The sequence below is a fragment of the Canis aureus genome, chromosome 16, assembly GCF_053574225.1.
Source record: "Canis aureus isolate CA01 chromosome 16, VMU_Caureus_v.1.0, whole genome shotgun sequence".
Taxonomy (NCBI): Eukaryota; Metazoa; Chordata; class Mammalia; order Carnivora; family Canidae; genus Canis; species Canis aureus.
In genome coordinates, this window is record NC_135626.1 from 61,126,606 (window position 1) to 61,147,104 (window position 20,499).

Below are 20,499 nucleotides of genomic sequence, written 5' to 3' on the forward strand. Positions count from 1 at the left end.
AGTGGGGGTGAAGATGCTCCTGACCCCTTGGTGCCCTCGTGAGGATTAAGGGAGACCAGGTGCCTGGCCTGCTGCTGCGGAGGGGGCGGCAGCTGGCCGTGCTCGGATGATAATGGCAGGACCTGCTCCCTGTCTGGGCTGAGTTGCCCCCAAACAGGAAGGAAAGGGTGGGGCTGTCCCATGTCCCCAGCCCCCGGGGGCACGGCAGGGGAGTGAAGTTTGCGACAGACTCCCAGGAGGCTCTGCGCTTGTGGGCTCCAGAGGGACGAAGAGGCTGGCAGCTCCTTACAGCCCGGGAGGGCCGGGGTGTGGAGATCTGGGTGGGCTTCACCTACACCAAGGTGCCCTGGGTCGGGAAGGAGACTCAAACCCCAACGAGCGCGGCACAGCTTGCGTGAGATAAACCACGCTCCCCAAACTAGCGGGTTTACCCGGGAGGGAGCAAGTGTGAAGCCAAGAGGAGTGGTTTTCGTGTATCAGGTCTGTGCTGTGTTCCTGCGTTTTAGGGAGCACTTGGCACAAATCATCACAAATTGCCCCCAGGGCTGCCAGTTGGGTGTGTCCGTCCCTGGGCGCATGTGGGGAAGCCGCGGCTTCTCCAGGTGGCCACCCGGGGAAGTGGCTGGTGGCCCTGGTGGTAGAGGACGTGTTAGTGTCACCCTCGGGGGCGGGGGGGTGAGGCTGGAAGGGGCTGGTGGGTGTTGACATGCAGAGCGATCCAGCGTCCGGCCTTATTAATCAGCAAGACCCAGCTCTGCATAGCTTCTGCTCCAGGCTCAGAGCTCTGCAGGCTTGGCAGGCCACCCCGGGGACCGTGACCACAGCCTCGTCACCTGGAGAGGTGGACCCCTGCCCGCCGGGTCCTTCCTGTGAGCTGGGACTGGCCACTGAAGGTTGGGGAGGGGGCCTCATCCTAGGCGCACCAGGTAGGAAGACGAGGAAGCCTGCCTGGCGTGCCCAGGACGATGCCCCCTTCCCCTGGATTAGCAACGTCGCCTGCCTCCTTCCTCTTCTGCAGCTGACCAAGGACTCCTGACACCCCTGAGCCCCACAGACCCGCTTCTGGGACCACCACGGAACCTGGACACCCAGCACCGTCATAGCCACCTGCAAGAGCACCGGCAGACAAGGTGCACTTGGGTGTCCAAGCCCCCGTCTGTGCTGGGGCTGTGGGGCCAGCCCAGGAGCGCGCCTTCCATATACAAACCCACCAACCCAGAGCCCCTAGACACTCGGGGCCACTTCCCCCCTGCCGTCATCTCCCCAGGGCCGGGGACCAGACAAGACAGTCCTCGTGGTGCAGAGCCCACTACAATTGTTCCACTAGCCGGTCCTGTGTCTGCCTAGCTGCCCCTCGGGGTCCTTCCCATGGAAACCACAGTAAAGGTTCCCGCTCCCTCTGCCTCCTGACCCACCCTGGTGCTTCCCCATGAGGGGCACCTCCCATTTCTAGGGACTACTGAGAATATAAAAATTCTGTCCTGACCATCATTCCTGAGTCTATGCGTTACTGTGCCCGATTAAACAAATCCTGGGTCCCCGGGAGAGCACCTGCTGGTCTCCCCCTTGGGGTCTCGGCTCTTGTAGGTGGGAGCTAGGTCTCCGGGGTGAAGCCGAGTGCTTCCCCAGGGGGCGGGGGAGTGAGTGAGTGAGTGCAGCTTGGACACCGCGCTCCCCCCCGACGGTCACAGCCACAGAGTCACCTCACCTCGAAAAGGTGATTACAGCTCAGTGACTCCCTTTTGGGATTAACACATCTCCACTCGCTTTACCAGTTCTGGAGTCTTCTGCTGGAAGCCGTCGCAGAAGTGAAGAGTGAACGTGGCCCCCCTACCAGACCCATGTCCTGGCGAGCATCTGCCTGGGACTAACCCACATTGACAAGCGGCTAATTTGCAGATTGTGCCTCTATCGACAGTTCTGGTTTATTTAATAATAGATAGTGGCTGTCCTCCGCTCACGCCCAAAGTCTTTGCTGAGACGGGAAACATGATGAATTGCGAACGTGTTTATGCTGACATTCCCGAGGCCCTGAGGCTCACGGTCAGGACTTTTCGATAATAATTACAAAAATGACTTTTGTTAGGGGAGGGGCCCCTAATGAGGACAAGGTGTAGGCAGACTGCCACCTGCCGCTGGTCGACGCCGGGCGAGTATTCGCTTCAACAGATGTGCTGGCCACGGCCCTGCCTGACCTGGGCGACATCTGATTTACGAAAACATCAGAGCAGGGCTGAGGTTCACGGGAAGGACCCCTGGCACCCCTCCCCGGCTCCTCGTGCCCCCTCCCCTTGGCTGCTTCAGCCTCTGAGCAAGCCAGCGGAGCCTCTGGGACGCCCTCTCTCGGCCCCTTCCTCTTGGAGCGGCACAGGCCCCACTGCGCCCTGGCTCCCCCTGCACGGACTCCTACATGGAGGTTTCCAGCCCAGTCAACCTGGGTCCCTCTGGACATGGCCACCTGGCCTCCGGGGCCAGGGTCACTGCCAACTGTGAGCAGGACAGCAGACTGGCGGTTACTCCCCACCCCACCCCCACACCGCCTTCCCGAGAAACTCCGAAGCCCGGGCATTTCCCGACGGTGTTGATGGGGACTCAGGACTCCAGGCTCAAAGACTTGGCAAATTCGCTCTCGCTGCTCCTCCCTGGTGTCCTCTCCGGCCTGCATCGGCTTGGCCCCCGCCACACTCCTGCACTCAGGGCGCCGGGCGGGGGCCCCCTCCTCGTCCCAGAGCTCCGTGCACCTCTGCACCGACCCTCTGTGAGTCCGGCCTCAACGCTGCATCACAAACCTGCCCCCGTCGGACACTCTGGCAGCAGCCTGGAGGCTTGGGAAGGTCGGGAAGGTCCAGACCCTTAACCGGTGGGTGCCAACCTGCCTCGTAGCCCCACATCCCCCCAGCTCCCCATCACGGGTTTACCCTCGAGCCAAGTACAGCTTCTGGTGGTTCCCTCATAAACTTGTTCAGGCTTCTGGATCTTTCCTTTCCCTTTTTCTCCACCAACAATCTCCTTCAATGGAATTATCAGGTGGCCCGAGTCAGCCCTGTCTTTCTCAGCAGGACGGGGCCTGTTGACTGGACCCTCACTCCTCCCTGAGCCGCCCCCGTCCTGTGCAGGATACCCTCACCCGCGCCCCCTCCTGCTGCTCCAGCCAGTCCAAACCCATCCCCTGTGCAGCTCTGGCCCCTCCGGTGGGTGATGGAATACCCAGGCTTCCGCGGGTTCAATCCTGGCCTTTCCCTTCTTACCCCAGGCGGTGCCCCGGGCCACTTCATGCATGCTCTGGGTGTGCTGCCCCCTGCTAGATGCCTGATGGGGCACCTCCAGCCAACATCCCCAGTGGTCAGGCCAGCCCAAAGTACACATATTTTTTTATTTTTTTTTGAAGATTTTATTTATTTATTCATGAGAGACACACAGAGAGAGGCAGAGACACAGGCAGAGGGAGAGGCAGGCTCCCTGCAGGGAGCCTGGTGCAGGACTCGATCCCTGGACCCCAGGATCACGCTCTGAGCTGAAGGCAGATGTCCAACTGCTGAGCCACCCAGGTACCCCAAAGTGCATCTTTCCTGGGGTGTCTCCTGACTCCTCCAGCACGACATGCCCAGGGCTCAGGGTCTCCCCCTGCCAGGAACCTGTGCCATGGTTCCCATCGTGGTACCTGGAGCCCTCACCCATCCACGTGGGCACCACCCAGCCTGGGCCCGATGCTGTCAGGCTGACCTCTGGAGTGTCTGTGGTTCACCTGCTTTTCCTTACCGCGTGCCACCTCCCACCTCTTCAGCTCAGGCACACACTTCCCACCTGGACCGAGTCCCAAGTGGTTCTCCTGCACCCACTCAGGCTCCCAGCAGTCTGCTCCACTTCACCGCCAGGGAGACATTTTCATGATGCAACTCTCATCATGCTCCCTTCCTTCCCATTCATGCACTTCCATTGCTCCTGGGGGAGGCTCAGCCTGGCATACAAGGTCCCACGTGGTCCTGCCCTGCCCACCCCTGCTGCTGCTCCTGTCCCCTTCCCATATGGGCTCTGGCCACAGGGACTTTGCACCTGTCCTGCTGCAGGTGCTCCCCTTGCAGGCAGTGGTGCATCCTCTGACCTCAGGCTAACCCCCCTAGGACCATGCACAATTGTTTCTACTGTCAAAGCATCATGGGCCCCAGCGCTTTGGCCATTTGTGCTTCTTTCCTCCCCTTCTCCCTAGCTGGGGCATCATCCTCCAACCCTCCTTAATCCCAGGGACTGAAGATATGCCCCGGGTTCACATGCATTTTGGGGGAGCTGTGTTTTCAAGAGCAGTAGGGAGAGCCCCTGTGGTCAGAGACCAACGCTTTCCCCTGCCCCCAGATGTCCAGGGCCTAGCCCCTGGGACCTAGGACTGTGTCAGGTTACACAGTGAAGGAGAATTAATGGTAGCAGATGGAGTTAAGTTGGCTAACCAACCGACCTGAGAATAGGAGGGTGAGCTTGGATTACTGGCGGGGGGGGGGGGGGCGGTGCAGTGTAATCACAGGGTCCTTCAACGTGGAAGGAGGACGCAGGTTCAGAGTGAGGAGGTTTGATGACGTGAGAAAGACCCGGCCCCTGCCAGCTTTGCAGGACGAGAAGGGGCCCCAAGCCCAGGGACGTGGCGCCTGTGGAGGCTGGAGATGCCGGGAAGCAGGCTCTCCCCAGGGCCTCCAGAAGGAGCCCCCTTTGCCCCTGACACCTTGACTCGAGCCCAGTGGGACCCGCTCAGACTTCTGACCTCCCGAACCATGAGGAGGCACGTCCGTGTTGCTTTAAGTCACCATGTGTGTGCGTCGCAGCAGCAACCGGACACGGATACGCTCTTCTCAGGGGAAGGGCCTCAGAAGCACGTAATCCCGGCCGTGTCTGCCGCTTCCAGCCAATCTCTCTGTCCATCTGTCCGCCCTCTCCCGCCTGGCCTTTACAAGCTTTAACGTTCACAGACACATGCACCCAACCTCCCCAGCTGACCAACCTGGCGGGACACAAGAGGAAGAGATTCACGGAGGGAAACTGAGGGTTTCAGAACCTCCTAACCCACGCCAGCCCCCTCCTCAGGGCTCCTCCCTCTCAGAGCAGAGGAGGGTTTTCTAAATCCCTTCCCTGGGCCACCGCCTGCACCTGCCGCCTGAGCCCTGAGCCTCCTCCCACGTCAGTGGCACTCTTGCAGACTGGAGCTCTGAGAAGTTGCTCTCAGAGTGGCCCCGGCTTCTCCGGACGGAGCCCCAGGCTGCTGACCTCACAGTGAGGGTGCAGTTTGGGACGGAAACTAGGAAACCTGTGGATAGAAGCCTGGGGACCCCATGCAGTACCTGGTGGCCTCCTGTCTCCTCCTGACCTCCTCCTGGTGCCTCCCAGAGAGGGGTTACAGCCCGTGGGGCCGCCTCCTCCTCCTCCCCTAAGCACCCCTCCCCTCAGCCCCCCACCCTGGACAAAGCCAGGGGGAGGACGCAGATTGATTCAACTTTTAATTACATTCACTTAACAAGATTATCCAGCTGAGGTTAAAAAAAGAAAGTGCCTCCCAGATGAAAAAAAGCCCTCTCTTTATTTATATCCAGTATATACAGAACCAGAAACGAATATTTCTTTATGGACCATTAAAGATTTAATGTTTAATTTATAACCACTTTCTCTGGCGGGGTGTCCAGGCACAATGTCAACATTTTTAATTAAATGAAAAAAGTTTTTTTTTTTTTTTTAATTTAATCACAAAGAAAGATACGTATTTGAAAAGCCACATTTGAACCAGTTAGCGACAGCCCCGGTTTGCTGCTCTGGGATTTCAGATCACAGGCTGGGCAGCGTGTGTCCAGCTGGGGAGGCAGCCACTGGAGCCGAGCCGTGTGGCCAAACATGGGAGGCTCCCAGCTGTTTGCTGAGCACCTACTATGTGCCAGGCACTGTCGCACTCTCCTGGGAGGTTTTTTTTTTCTTTTTTTTTTTAAAGATTATTTATTTATTTATGAGAGAGAGAGAGAGAGAGACAGACAGACAGACCCAGGCAGAGGGAGAAGCAGGCTCCATGCAGGGAGCCCGATGTGGGACTCGATCCCTGGGCTGAAGGTGGTGCTAAACCTCTGAGCCACCCGGGCTGCCCTGTCCTGGGAGGTTTACACACTCATGCCTCTTTACGTCTCCCAGCTTTTGCAGACGAGGAGGGGTGCGGGAAGCTTATGGTCAACGAAGCTCAGAGATGTCGAACAGCCTGCATGAGGTCGCACAGAAGTAAATGGATGAGGAGCCCACGGGTGGATCTACTTGAATTCCCAAACCTAAGCTCTTTCCTTTTTCCCCTGCAGCCCGCTGAGCTCAAGTCTCAGGAAAGAGCCTTCTGCCCTGGACTGGGTGTCAGGACTCTTGAGTCATCCATGGCTGAAGGAAGTGGCCCAGATGTGCGGGCTGGGGCATGCAGCTGTGCAAGGAGGCCCGGGAGCTGCGGGTCCCTAATGCTCAGGCCTGTAGGCTCCTAGGAGTCACTCGGTGAGGCTGAACTTGGCGAGGGGGTGACATTCCAGAAGGGGCTCAGGTGTCCTGACGTCAGGGAGCAGGGACCCTGAGGTCTGGGAGGCCAACTGCTGTCCAGGTGTGATCCCTCCGGTTCACGGCCTTGCCTGTCGGTGGTGCAGGTGACGAACGAGCAGCACTCGCTCCCAGGGTGGCCCTCTGCTGACGCAGCCCCTGCCCAGCCGACGACGACCCCACAGGTGACACCTGGGTGTGCCAGCAACTGTCCCACTACCGCCGCCTGAGGAGGCAGCCTCACAGGGGCAAGGGCCCTGCCCCCCATCCTGTGCCCGGAGCGCTGTCCCCAGCCGTCCTACTCTGGGGCCAGGCCGTGGGAATTTGAACCAAGGATGAGATCAGGCCGCCAGAAGCCAAGGCCAGCATAAGCCGGCAGCTTTAATGGGGTGCTCTGTCTTCCCCTGGCGGTTGCATCTCCTGGGGATGACTCTGGAAGACGCCGAGTCAGCACCGGGTGGGGTGGGGGCCACAGCAGACCAGCAGCCAGCACTCTGCATGGTGGCCTCAGGGCCTGCGAGCTTCCACCCGGGGGACACCACGGCTGGAGGGCAGCGTCCCCGCATGCTCCCCTCCTCTGTGCTGCTCTCCCCAGAGCACCCAGGGTGGGAAGACTCTCCTGCTCATCCCGGGCACAGTGGCGTGCTGCCGTTGGCACTGAGGTCCCAGCCCAGCCCGAGACATGCATCCTCTGCTCTGGGGCCGGAGCTCCTGCAGCCCGTGCTGCCCTCCAGCTGCCGCCCGGGGCTCCTCCAACCTGGGGGGCCGAGGCCCCGTCACCCTGCAAGCCCTTGGTCACAGTCTCTTAGGAATTTAGGAAGCATGAACTGCCATGGTCCAGAGGAAAGGGGTTTGCTGACGGGCCAGCACTGGGGGCGCATTTTAATCCGCCCCACCCAGGGGGTGCCCCCACCTTCCTCAACCTTCATCAGCTGTTGAGGTCAGAGACGTATTAGATCTGCTCTTCCCTGCAGGGAGGCAGGCACACTTGTCTCTGGAGCTTCTATTCCCATAAACCAACCCTTCATTTCTCATGTGAATCCACTTTAATTACAAAGCTAAATAATGAGAAGGAAATATTAAAATTAAAAAAAAAAAAAGAAACCCTACACAAAGCGAGTTTGCTTGTGCCGGCCACTGGCTCTGAGAGCCAAGGCACAGAGCGGGGATGGCACCACGCCAGTCACTAAAAGCATGAGTGTCACTAAATCAATAATTCATTTACTTTAATGAGATAAGTACTTTGAAAACTAATTGCAAACCTGCTCCATTTACTCCGACCCGTTATAGCCCTTAATGTAAATCGCAGAACCATCGCTGTGGGAAGGAGAAAGTCTTTAGGTGGAAGACACCATGTCATCTCCCCTCCTTCCCCTCCTAAGAAAGAAAAAAGTTCTCTACGGGGGGGGGGGGAAGGTGGGGGAATGTGGGGACCCCAGGGCTCTGTCCCTCTGCCTGCCCAGCGCCACACCTCCAGCCTCAGAGGTGATTTGGTGCTTCCACTGTGAGACGGGGAATCATCAGGAAGACACGACACCAGCAACACCAGACGCTGGGAAACGACTGTCCCGGGGCCTCCGGAGACACTCAGCCCTTGGGTGCTCCACGCAGCTTCTCCTCAGAGCCCCGAGCCTCCGGAGGAGCACCCAGTTCCAGATAAACCAACGCAGGGTGTCATTGTCAGCTCATGCTCGGCAAGTGAAATCCTGGGGGTCGCCGGTGCGGCCGCCCCAGCCTGCACACGGGGGACTGGGGCTGCGGGGTCACACGCGAAGCCCGAGCACAGCTGCCTGCGCCACCGGCAGGGCCCTGTGGTGATCATCGACCTCGGGGCGGGGGTGGGTTGGCTGAGGAGCCAGAGAACCCACGAGGTCAGGGAGAGAGGCCCGAGCTCTCCTCTGTCCTTGGCTAGTGTTTTGGGCAAAGAAAAGCAGGGAAGGTGCATTTTTCAGCTTCTTACATGGGAGAGTTCTGAATCCTCTTTTTCTCCCCCACCCCTGTTTTCTCATCTTACTGAAAATAAATTCCAGCCCCTTCACCTAAGTGCAAGATTCCTTCCTGACATTTTCAGGGAGGACCCGTGGCACGTAGAGATCACACAGAGGAACCTATGTTGGCTCCGCGGCTTGGCGCCGGGCTGGTCTGGCTCTCCGAGCTGACCCGGTGCAGGGAGTGTGGCCTGTGCGGGCAGAGGCGAAGCCCGGGGAGTGGCCTGCAGCGGCGTTCCCCCGGTGACAAGGAACCCGAAACTGTGCCCCCACAGCCTCACACCCCACTCATCCCTCCTGTACTGAGGTGAGAGTGCAGGGTAGGCTCTCCCTCACTCGAAACCGCCGGGTGGGTGGCTACGGACCGCCGTCAGCACTGCTGCCACGCAGGTGCCACGTTTACGGGGCACCAAGGATGTGCTAGGCCAGCCCTGGGTCACTGTGGTCACTACTTCCTTAGCTGGAAAGGCACCAGGAACCCTCGGGAGCAGACCCCTGATGGATTAAAAGGGGCCACAGGTTCTGGGGGCCAAGAGGGGACGGGCGGAGCTCCAAGTGCTTCTCCCTTGTACTGCGCAGGAGATGGACACACCCCCTGAGGGCCAAGGGTGTGGCCCCCGGGCCATGGGACGCGACACTGTGGCTTCCCAGTGGACCCCCACCTGCTCCTCCTGCGCCACTGGTTTGCACAGAAAACCTGGATTACCCTGAGTCTAAGCAGACTCTCTCCACCTCCCTGAGCGGCGGGGGAGCCATCGGATGCCAAGTTCAAAGACATGGTCCCAGCAGACGCTGCCCCATGACCCACGTTCCTGGCTCTCCCCTCCACGGAGGGCCGCTCCCTGTGTGGCCGCAGCTGGCTTTGCAATTCTAGCTCCGAGACAGGCTCAAAACCAGACAGGTCACAATTCTCTTTCCCTTGTAAATTCTGCACATCCGGCGGGGATGTGAGCAGGAGTGGAGAGAGCGGGGCAGCCAGATGCCGTGTTCCTGTGGCTGCACTTTCCCCTCCCTGGAGACACCCACCTGGTGCCCTCCCCTCCCCCCGGTGAGTTGGAGACACGGCCTGACATCTTCAGACTCCACCCACCCCAGGGCTGTGCACAACTCGGGCTGCGGACGGGGTGGGATGGGGTGGACGCAGCGCCCTTCCCGAGTGGGAGTCCGCCGGGCAGGACCCGCTACTGTGTGCAGAGGGGACGTTCTGGGGCCCCAGCCCCCCGGGTCGACCCGCATACAGAGGCACGTGGGAAAGGTATCCGCAGGGGAGGGGCGGTCACCTAGAAAGAGCCTCTCCTGTTTTTCTGAGAAGCAGACAGGTTGCAAGTAAGTCTCTGGGAGGCAATTCATGGAGGAAGGGGGAGGCTGCTTTGCAACCTGGAGGGGGGTGCTCAGCCGCCACTGGAGGGGCTCAATGGGGGCCGGGCGGGGATGTGCTGGGCGTCTCCCTGCGCAGGACTGGTGGCCCTGTGCTCCCTAGGAGCGGAGGGGAGGCCAGGACCAGGTGCGGCGGTGAGCCCGGGGCTGCTCTGACCACTCAGGCTGGAGTGCCCCCTGGAGACCCGACCCCTCGCCCGGACAATCTGCGCACTCTGGCAACGGTGCGGGTTAGGAACCCAGCTCTGACGGCTCCACGCACTGGGTCTGGGCCTTCTGGGGCCCTCCTTGAGCCTGCCAGCTCTGCAGGTGCAGCAGCCCCGGGCTGGGGCCAAGGGTCAATGGGGCAAGGCGCTGAGTAGCCACGGGCTTTGGGAGGGGGGAGCACACCTTCCAAACTGAGCAGCCCCGGGGGCCGCCTCACAAGGGCCTTGGCTGATGGCTGCAAGCTCCGAGGAGCTCATTAGCGGGAAGAAGGCCGCCAGCTTCGCCAGTAGCTGCTGGAGGTGTGTGTGGGGGGAGCCAGTGGGATTACCCCCGACCTCAACCCTTTGGCTGAGTTGTGAGCGTCAGGGGCTGGGAAATGAGCAGGGGAGGCAGATGCACAGCCCCGTCTCGCCCCTGCCCGTGCCCTGGGGGTGGGGGCGGGGGGCGCCCTCAGAAAGTCAACCCCAGGCCAGAGCAGGGCCCTCGCCAGGCCTGCTCTCTGGACAGTGCTCCCGAGCAAGAACCGGGAAAGGGGTGCTTGGAAGTGAGTGCTGCCTCATGGGGCCACAAGGCCCCGAGCAAATACCTTCACCTCCCGCACCTGGTTGGCCCACCTGCACGTCGGCGCCCACAGCAAGCCCCCTGCACTCAGGGCCGGTCACGCGCTTTGCCCAGTCGGCCCTCACGTCACCTTCCAGGAGCCCCTGAGGGGTGTGGGTCTGAGCATCATCCCCGTTTTGCAGATGAGGCATCGGAGTATGAGGTGGGTGATGGATGTCTGCAGTCACCCGCAGGGAGACATGAGGTGGGTGGAGCCCTCTGCACGGCACAGCACCCCCCGAACCTCTCCCTGCTGGGTATCATTGATGTTTGCAGAGCACCCACCGCCCCTAGCCCCATCCAGGCCTGGCCCAATCCACCTGCCACGCCAGGCACGATGTGCAGGGGTGAGAGTCAGGGTGTCAAGCCCCTCAGTCCAGCCTGAATGCCCAGGGTCAGTCCTGGGGGTCCCGCTCCTCTGCTGAAGCTCAGATTCTTAGTGCGGGGTGGGGGGTGGGGGGCAGAGGAGGCAAAGCACCTGGTGTCCCGCACCCCCCACAACAGATCTAGTGCAGGTTGAGGCCTCAGCTCCCACATGCCCTGCGCCCTTGTGGAACCCCCACCCAGGGCCCTGCTCTTCCACTGGCAGCTGGGGCCCCGGGGCAGGAAGCCTGTGGCCCCATGGTGGGTGCTAAACAGAGTCAGAGGTGCCCAGGGGCTGCTCCAGAGAGCGGTGGCCAGGCCCGAGGCCCTGACTGCGAAGGGACCAGGGCCTGCTAAGGGCAAAGCTGTTGCCCCAAGGGCCAGTCCTCGCCCAGAGAGGCTTGGTGCCCTCGGGCCTATGCTGGAGGGGAGGGGAAGCAGGGAGGAGACACGGCCAGCAGGGTGACCACTGAGCAGAGAAAACCAGATGTGAGAGAGATTCTCGGTCCGCATCACAGATTCACGCCCAGAATCAACCTCAAAGTCCCTCCCTAGCCCCGCCTGCTCTGGTCTGTCCACCCCCAGACCTCACCACCCTCCTGCTCCTTCCACAGGCAGCACAGGTCTTCCTGCTGGTGGGGGATGGAGCTCTCCGGGCACACTCTACCCCAGGCCCTTGGCGCCTGCTCCAGCTTTGCCCCTGCCCCAGCCAAACCCCACTTCCCCAAGGTCTTTGCTCAAATACATTTTCTCACCTGGATTAAAATCACAATTCACCACCAACCCCCCCCCCGCCCCCCCCGCCACACACAGGCCTACCTTCCATCCCCACTGAGGCTCTTCCCTCCCGAAGACACAACGCAGCTTGATTATTTGTATATTCTGCAGGTCGTCCATCCCCCTCTCCCCTGGAGCAACAGAAGCTCCAGGAGAGACTTTTAGCTGTTTTGTCCACTACTGTGGGCACTTAATGTGTCTCTAGAGTCAAGACAGGGCCTGGTTCAAAGCCAGCACGTCATAAATATGTTTGAGTAAACAAAGGAGGAAGCATGAGCGCCCATGAAATAATACGCACGGAATTCCTCCCTCCCAAGTCCCTGCCCCAGCACAGTGGTGTCATCAAGAGCGGAGAGAGCAAAGTGAGGGTGGGGATGCCTAGCAGACCCCGCAGAGCCCTCCGGGACCATGCTCCTCACGCTGTGGTGTGCACATGGGTCTCCCAGGAATTCCCTGACACGGAGACTCGAATCGGCAGGTGGGGTGGGGGTCGGGGAGCTGAGCGGCTACTTTTCTCACGAGGTCCCCGGTGAGGCCCGTCTGTGGCTGCAGGTGGTGTGGACACGCGGCTGGAGATGGGACCACGCTTTGAGTCCAGCTCAGACACCAAGCAGGTGGAGGGCGGAATTCGGTTTCAAACTGCTCTGTTTTCTCTGCTCCCCACAGTAGCGTCCATCAAGGGATCACGCTGGGCTCAAAGCCTGCAGCCCCCTCCCTGCCAGGCTTCCCCGCTCCCCTTGGGCAGAGGTCCCCAGAGTGGCTTCCCCTCCTAGTTTCTGGGAGGCAGGGTCTTGATTTCTGATGGAGTCTGGAAAGGGGTGGGGAGGAGGGGGGGAGATGAAGGCTAAGAACACCTGCCGTGTTTACAGAGCATCCCTGGGGATTCCGGGGCCTTCCCAGTACTCAAACTTCAGGTTACTCTGAAATTCTTTTGTCTGCCCGGGGCTGCATTCTTAACTGAAATAACCACTTTGGAAGGGCTCCTCCTGGGTCATGGCTTTTTAAGAATTGCAAATTACGTGGTGAAGCCACAGCCAGGCCAGGCCTGGAATGCGGTAAATCTGAGTCTCAGTGCCCCCATGGTGGGGGGGGGGGTGGGCTTCCAGGTTCAGAGTCTGCTGAGCTCCCACAGGGAGCTGCGGGTGGGACCTCAGACACAAAGGGCACCTGTGGCGGCCCCACGCACAGACGAGGGGGGGACCCGTGCCCCCTCTGAGGTCTCGGTCGCCTGCCGCAGGGGCGCACAAGCCCTCGTCCGTCTCTCTCTGAATTCCACCTCGGCTGTGCTCTGAAGGAAAATCAATGGGAAGATCTCAATTAATCACGCGGGGGCAAATTGATTAGGGTCCTAAATTAGGTCAGCACTGCTGTCTGCTCAGAGGGTAGGACCCCTTAATCACGGCTTCATTCTTGAGACGTGGACCGCAGGCGGAGCGGAAAGAGCTGTGGGCGCTGTCTGTGGGCTCACTGGGAGGGGTATGGAGAGGACCCCACCCCCACCCCCTGGACCCTGGTGGCATCAGAGCTCTGGATGCCTGCCCAGGCTCACCCTTCCTGCACAGCGCTGGACGGTGTCCCTGCCTGAGGGATGACAGACGCCAAGCCACAACTGCTTTAGTAGAATCACTCTTCTCCTTCGCGCTCGACGGGAAACCAACCCATCTGCCTTCGGCCACGAGCATGGGGAGGTAGCCCCGACAGGGAGATGTGCCTTCTAGACCCCCGGCCACGAAGCACCTGTGCTGGCGGTGTGCTCCTCCCTTTGTTTCAGGTGGTCTGGCTGCTAACGGAGCGCACGAGCTGGGCGGATGAGTTCGACAGGTAAGGCTGGTACAGGTAAGCATCAGCCGCAGCCCCCACCCGCCAAGAATTTGCCTTCGGTTGTTCCGGACGGCTGCCGCCGCTCGGCTGAGCAGGCTTGAGGCCTTCAGCTCAGGCAGGGGAACACCCCCAGGGCCCGTGAGGCATTCCTGAATCCCCAGGCTCTGAGAAGCCCAGTGAGATGGCCCCGTCTCTGACCCAAATGGGCGCTGGGCCCGTCCCGGGCTGTGCAAGGCTTATGTCTCCAGCCACGTTCAGGCCTGAGGGAGAACCGCAGCAGAGGTGACCATTTCCATCATTTCTTCTCTGTTCCTTTCCCCCAGCACCGCACCTTGGAAGGTGGCCAGTACTTTTAAGGAGCGATCCAAGCGAAGGCTGGTACTTTACAGGCACTTTGTAAATTCTGTAGCATCCTGAATTTATGTGATTTGTTTGGAACACGGGAAAGGCACACAGACTTTCTGCTGACACTGCACCTTCTTTCCCCGGGTCAGGTGTTCACGTGTCGCGGAGGCTCAGCTGGAGAACCCTGCCCTGCCCTGTGGGCAGCTGGGCGAGCAGCGGCCAGGAGAAGAGGCTGGAGGCCAAAGGCTGCTCTGACTCTGCGAACCGTCCTTTCCTCCTTTCTAGGCCGACCAGGTAATAGTCACCTGGATGGCAGACCAAGATGCTAAGAGCCCCCACACCTGCCCCTGCTGCCTACCTGGAACCACAGCTCCAGATCTAGGTCACTGCCAACTGCGGCCTGAGTCCCCAGTGCCCAGAACAGTGCCTGGCGCACAGTAGAGCCTGGTGAGTACTTGTCGCCCAAATGCACACACGCGCCTTCTAGACGGGTGAACTGTGTCCTCCATGAAGATACGTCCAAGTCCAGAACCTGGGAGGGCAACTTCATATTTGGACAATGGGTCCTTGCGGGTGGATTAAGTTACAGATCTGGAGATGAGATCATCCTAATTTAGGGTGGGCCTGAGATGCGGCGACAGGTGTGTCCTTGGAAGGGAGGAAGATTTGGGACACCAACAGGTGGGGCCACCAGCAGCAGCTGGGACAGGCTGGAAGGATCCTCCCTGTAGTCTTTGGAGGGAGTGCAGCCCTGTTGGCACCGTAAGATAGACTTCAGGCCTCCAGACGATGTGAGAAGACTTTTCTGTTGCTTGAGGCCCCCCTCCTGCCCAGGTTAGTCATTTGTTACTGCCGCCGCAGGACACTTGCACACGTGCTCTGGTCCGCAGCTTAAGCCCAGCAGAACATCTTTCCCATGTGCCTGCCCGAGGTCACCCTACCTGGATCTTCTTTCCTCCTGGACCCTCAGTACATGTGGGCACGGGTTATGGGCATCTCTAAGGATGGCGGGAGCCGCTATCTCCTTGCGGTTTCTTCCTGGCCATGGCCCCTTTGCAGGAATCTGCCCAGGAGGGGGTCAGGGGAATGGCAGAGAGAGCATCAGCCATCAGGCAGTCACTGCTGCCCCAGGGGACCCTCAGCCAGGAAGACGGCAGGTTTGTGGCGACACACAGAAGCACAGAAGCAGCACTGATCCCTCCCAGAGAGCAGCCCACGCCACACCTGTCCAGGGCTGACTCTGGACCATCTGCTGTAGCAGGGACGGTGCCCGTCCAGCGCCAGGGGGGCATTTTGGAGGGTCTTGGGGGGTAGACGCCATCCCAACCTGGCAATTTTCAAAGGCTCAAAGGCAGAAGGCAAATAGTTCTAAAGAACAAAACCCCTCACTGCCCCTTTGCCTGTGGAAATGCTCCCAAGGAAACTGGATTTTGTGAGGTTGCACTTGAGTTTCTGAATTTATTTATTTATTTATATATTTATTTTTAAAATATTTTATTTATTTATTTATTTATTCATGAGAGACACACAGAGAGAGTGAGAGAGGCAGAGACACAGGCAGAGGGAGAAGCAGGCTCCATGCAGGAAGCCCAACATGGGACTCGATCCCGGGTCTCCAGGATCACGCCCTGGGCTGAAGGCTGCGCTAAACCACTGTGTCACTGGGGCTGCCCTAGTTCTCGAATTTGATGGTGGTTTCCTCCCCATAGCTGGCCCGGGTTGGGCAGGGGCTGGGGGTCCACGATGAAGTGTCTCCAGGCCGTTCCGTGAGCAGCTGGCCCCAGGACCCCTCTCGCTAACGAGGGGCTCACTTCCAGGGCAACTGTCCTCCCCCTGTTGCCCTGGCCTGATGGGCTCTCAGGCAGGACTCGTCAGAGCTTTTTGAAGACCCAGGTAGACTATGTCCACTGGATTGCTGGGATGCCGGCCCCTTGATTAACTTTTTAGACGGCTCCGCTGAGATGGAGGGCCCGACTTCCCTTCAGGTATGTGGAGTGGTTTGACCTCATTACCTCTGGGCACGCGGGTCTGTAATTTCCAGCATCTCCCTGGCTGATGTTAGCGACTCTCCAATTTCCAGAAGGGGCTTAGTTCCCGAATCCCTTCCAAGATCACTGCTATTTTATACTTTTTAATTCCATTAGGTGAATCCGCTCCCATTCCGGAGATTTACCGGGCTGGGATTTCGCAGGTAAGCTTATAAACTGCTTCCCGAGAGCCCCCGGGGCCGGGGAAAGCCGGCCAAGCCCAGGCAGGTCATGTGCACCAGAGGCTGCGGGTGGCTTGGGACAGGTGGCCTGGAGCTGGCGGGCAGCAGGGCCCCACGCGGTCCAAGTCCTCAAGGCATATGGCCCGCGTCTAGCTTGCTCAGACAGCGGGAACTGAGGTGTGCCCGTCGGGCAGACACTGCCCCAAATAGCTGGTGCAGCGACAGACTCACACCAGAGTGGCTTTTCCGACAGGGCTGCTTCCCCGGGGGGCGAGCAGGTGGGGTGGGGTCCAAGCTTCTGTGGGATGCCCCGCGCTCCTTCCAGCAAGTGATAACTTGCATCTCGATGTTTGGCACGGCCCATTATCCGGCAGCAGGAGCAACCCTGAGGACAGCTGGGGAGGTCCCTGTGTCCCCCGTGTTGGTGCGGGAACCTGGACAGCTGGCTGCCCCTCTTCCCTGGAAGGAAGCGTCCTCCCCATCTGGGTCTGGCCAGCACCTTGTCCAGCCATCCCTGGTTCCCATCGGCCTGCTACGTGGTCTCATCCAGGTGCTGTTTTGGTGGGATTGTTCAGTGAGTGGAACCTTCCGGGTGCCTTTCTCGAGGGGATCCTTTGCCATCATCAGGAGTGGGACCGTCTGGCTATGTTCATGTAACTGGGACTGCCAGCCTGACCCAAATGGGGTGCTGCTGGGCTGGGGTCCTGGCAAAGAGCCTCACAGCCCCGGGATTTCCTGTGACAGGAGAGTCTCTGCCCTGCTAAGGGTGGTCCCCAGAGGTGGCTTCAGGATGGGGGCAGGTCACCAGCCTCGGGGATGGGGATGGAGACTGAGTTCAATCAAGGGGCCAGTGATTTCATCCACTAGGTCTACGTAATCAAACCCTCAAACGAAGTCTGGGTACCGAGGCTGGGGCAGCATCCCGGGTGGTGAGCCCACGGATGCTCTGCTCTGGGACAGTGACATGCCCGGTTCCATGGGGGGTGGACATGGAAGCTCCCAGCTCCCTCCGGGATCCCGTCCTATGTATGTGCTTTATAATAAAACTGATTGTAAGTATATGGCTTTCCTGAGTCTATGAGACACCCTGGCGAATCTAGAACTGCGGGGCCGTGGGGACCCCTGAATTTATAGCTGGTCAGTCAGAGGAACCCATGGTCTCTGAGACTTCCGGCTGGCGTCTGTGGGGGACAGGCCCTGGGCCTCTGGTCTAAGTCCCAGTGGTCAGTGGTGGGGCTGAGGTGCAGCTCTGACGGTGTCTGAGCCGTGTGTCCCCGGGATCTAGGCCCCAGTCCCAGCTCTGGGTCCAGGCTGGCAAGTCGCTTCACGCCACGGGCCTTTCTGGCTCATCTTCACGCTGAGGGGGTTGGGATGAACGATCCCCAAGGTGTGTCCGGTTCTGCAACCCTGGGACCACCTGTTTTCTGGTCACTTTTGCAGGAAGCTGCCAGGGGCCCCCTGCCTGGCCGTTTGGAACCTGGCTGCCACCATTCCCCCGGGGAGAGCGAGCCGCTGAGCCACGGGGACCCCCAGAGAGGGTCTGGGCGCGGAGACCCGGGAGCCGAGGGCAGGCCAGGAGGAGAAGCCGAAACGTCCACGTGTAGGAGAAAACACGCGGCCCCAGCTTCAGTTCTGATGGGCTTTCCAGGGTCCCGTCCGCCATCGCCCCAGCCGCAGGCTTCCCCTGCACACGTCACGGCGCCCTCTGTCTCAGGCCTTGCCGCTCCTCTCTCCTCCAGCCTCACACCCCATACTGCACCAGGGTGGCATGTGGACGCTCAGGTCAGCGGGGTTTCCCGGGTCCTCCAGCCCAGCTCTGGCCGACCCCACGTCGTCTCTGCACTGACCCCGGTGCTTCCTAGCCCCCTGCACCTCTCCCCACCCCATCCCAGGCCCAGAGACCCCCCTTGTTACAAAGCTCTCCCTGGGAATGACGGGGATCCGCGTGCCACTGATGTCCCTACGGTCCGAGCTCTGACCTCTGGACCGCAGAGGGAGGTCCAGTTCAATGCCTTCCTCCAAGACAGACCTCTGGTCCTCACCCAGCTCGGGGCTGGCTTCTCACGGCGCCCGGCCCGGCCTGCGGTGTCAACAGGTGTGGCTGCTCGTACCCCAAGCTCTGCGCCACAGCTCGTAGGCTGGGCCTCCTCCAGCTTCACAGGACGGGAGACAGCTGCTCCCTGGGACCCACTGTGGGGCGGCACCCATCCCACGTCTCCCCTCCTGGGCACCGGGCCACACTCCAGCGGCGGCCTGCCCTCCTGTTCTCATCCCTCTGCCTCCTCGCCCTCGGCCTGTGAGCCTGTCTGCACTGTGCTGCCTCCTGCTCTCTGCCAGCATCTGCCCCCCACCGTTCCCCTCCTGGAGGATGCCAACCTCCCACCTCACGGTGTCAGCTTCCTCCTGTGCCCCCTGCCCACCGCCACACCCTTCCTCGTCAGCCTTAGATGCTGTTCCAGGGCGAATAACATTCACCCCAAACCCGTGTCCGCCTGGAATGTCAGCATGTCACCGTAGCTGGAAACGGGGGTCTCTGCAGACGGGACCGGTCAGGCTAAGATGTGGTCCTGGTGGATGAGGGTGGCCCTCAATCCACTGACTGGGGTCCTCATCAGGGCAGGTTTGCACAGAGGTGCAGACACACGGGCTCCCTCGGGGGTGACAGCCATGTGAAGGCAGAGGCAGTCCAGGCACGCCGTGGTTCGCCGGAAGCCACCCGAGGCTGCAAGAGGCCAGGACGGGCTCTTCCCTGACCTCTGGAGATCGCTGGGCCCTGCTGACACCCTGATTTCAGATCTCTGGCCTCCGGAACCACGAGAGAATAAACTTCGATTGTTCTAAAGCCCCCAGTTTGTAGTGATTTGTTACAATGGGCCTGGACGCTCCCACAGATGTGACCCAGTCCTCCAAACACACCGTCCTTGACCAACCCTGTCTCCTCCACATGCACTAGGCATTTTGTAACTAATTGCCCACCCCCTACCTGTCTCCAGAGCGGGGAGAGCAGGGGAGACCCCCCCACACCTCAGGACGGAGGCCCTACTCCCGCCGTGGCCACTGTCCACCGTTCAGCTGGGCCCCTCCCCTGGCACCCACGGGGACCGTGTGACACCGTCTCTGCTCTGCTCCAACACCTGACCCCTGACTCACCAGGTGCCCTCACCTCCCCTTCACGGAGAAAACAGGAGCCCTCAGCTCCCTGCCTCTCCTCCCTCCTTCTGGGGGTGCTCAGGGCCCATCCCCCTGGTTGGCCACACACTTTACTGTCACTGGCATTTAACAATAAGACCACGAAGCACCGGCAAGGCGACCCCTGACCATGGCCCTCCTGTCCGTCCGCGTCCCTCTGATCCCTCTGGGAACGGAAAGCTGTCCCTGCCCCTCCCACATCCCCACTCTCGTGGGGACACTGCAGTTTCCTGAGCACAGGCTCTTGGAGCCTCCGTGTGTCCCTGGCCCCTGGCGGGGTTCCCTCCTGGCACCTTGTATTCTCCTCCATCTCTTCACCTGCTTCTGTTCCCCCAAACACGGGAGGTTCTTCAGGGGAGCCTTCAAAGCTCTCCCCTTTCCTATCCGCACTGCCTGGGCCACCCCTGCACGCTTCTGAGAGCTGGTGGGAGGCCGAGCACTCCCACATGGGAGTCTGCAGACCTCCCAACCCCCGGGCTCGGAGCCACATCTCCATATGCGATGACTTGTCCACTTGGGGCCCCACACATGCCCCCAAACTCCAGGGCCGATCTCTCTGCTCCCCCGAGACCCAGTCTCCCCGTTCCTCCCCAGCCCCTCCTCTGGAGCTTACACCAGCTGCCCCGCTCCCTTCTCCACACCCAGCCCTGTCCATGCCTGTCTCCTGGATTGTTAATGTGGCCCCAGCTCTGCATCCTGGCCCCTGCTTCCTCTGCCTCCCGGGCTGTGATGAGCGTTGCCATTTCCCACCGAGAGTCTTTTGAAGGTGCTCTGTGCTGGGACATGGCACCCCGACCCCCTGGGCACCCAGACATGCAGGTGGAGAGCCCCGCGGGTGGGGTGTGCTCAGGACGGTGCTGGGGCAGCCCTGCTACTTTGACTCCTGCAGCAGGAGGCAAACCTCCAAGCCGGAAGCAGAGGCGAGGGGACGAAGGCCTGCGCCCACCCAGTGATCACCAGCACTCCTCGCACCGGGTCTTGCTGTGCCACCTTTAGCTTATTTTTTGAGCAAGGAAACGTGGCATGAAGGTTAAGTAATTTGTCAAGGTCATGCAACACAATGTCGGGGCTGGTATTTGGGCTCATTTT

General features: G+C 60.3%; 1 protein-coding gene and 1 long non-coding RNA gene across 10 annotated transcripts in view; one reads left to right on the forward strand and one right to left on the reverse strand.

Moving 5' to 3' along the window:
* RBFOX3 (RNA binding fox-1 homolog 3) overlaps positions 1 to 20,499 on the reverse strand; it is a 447,258-nt gene that overhangs the window by 126,968 nt on the left and 299,791 nt on the right. The window lies entirely within an intron of this gene.
* On the forward strand, positions 12,224 to 19,061 carry LOC144287125 (uncharacterized). Its single transcript, XR_013355021.1, has 3 exons — positions 12,224 to 15,997; positions 16,157 to 16,203; positions 16,596 to 19,061. It is a non-coding gene; the product is annotated as an uncharacterized LOC144287125 (long non-coding RNA).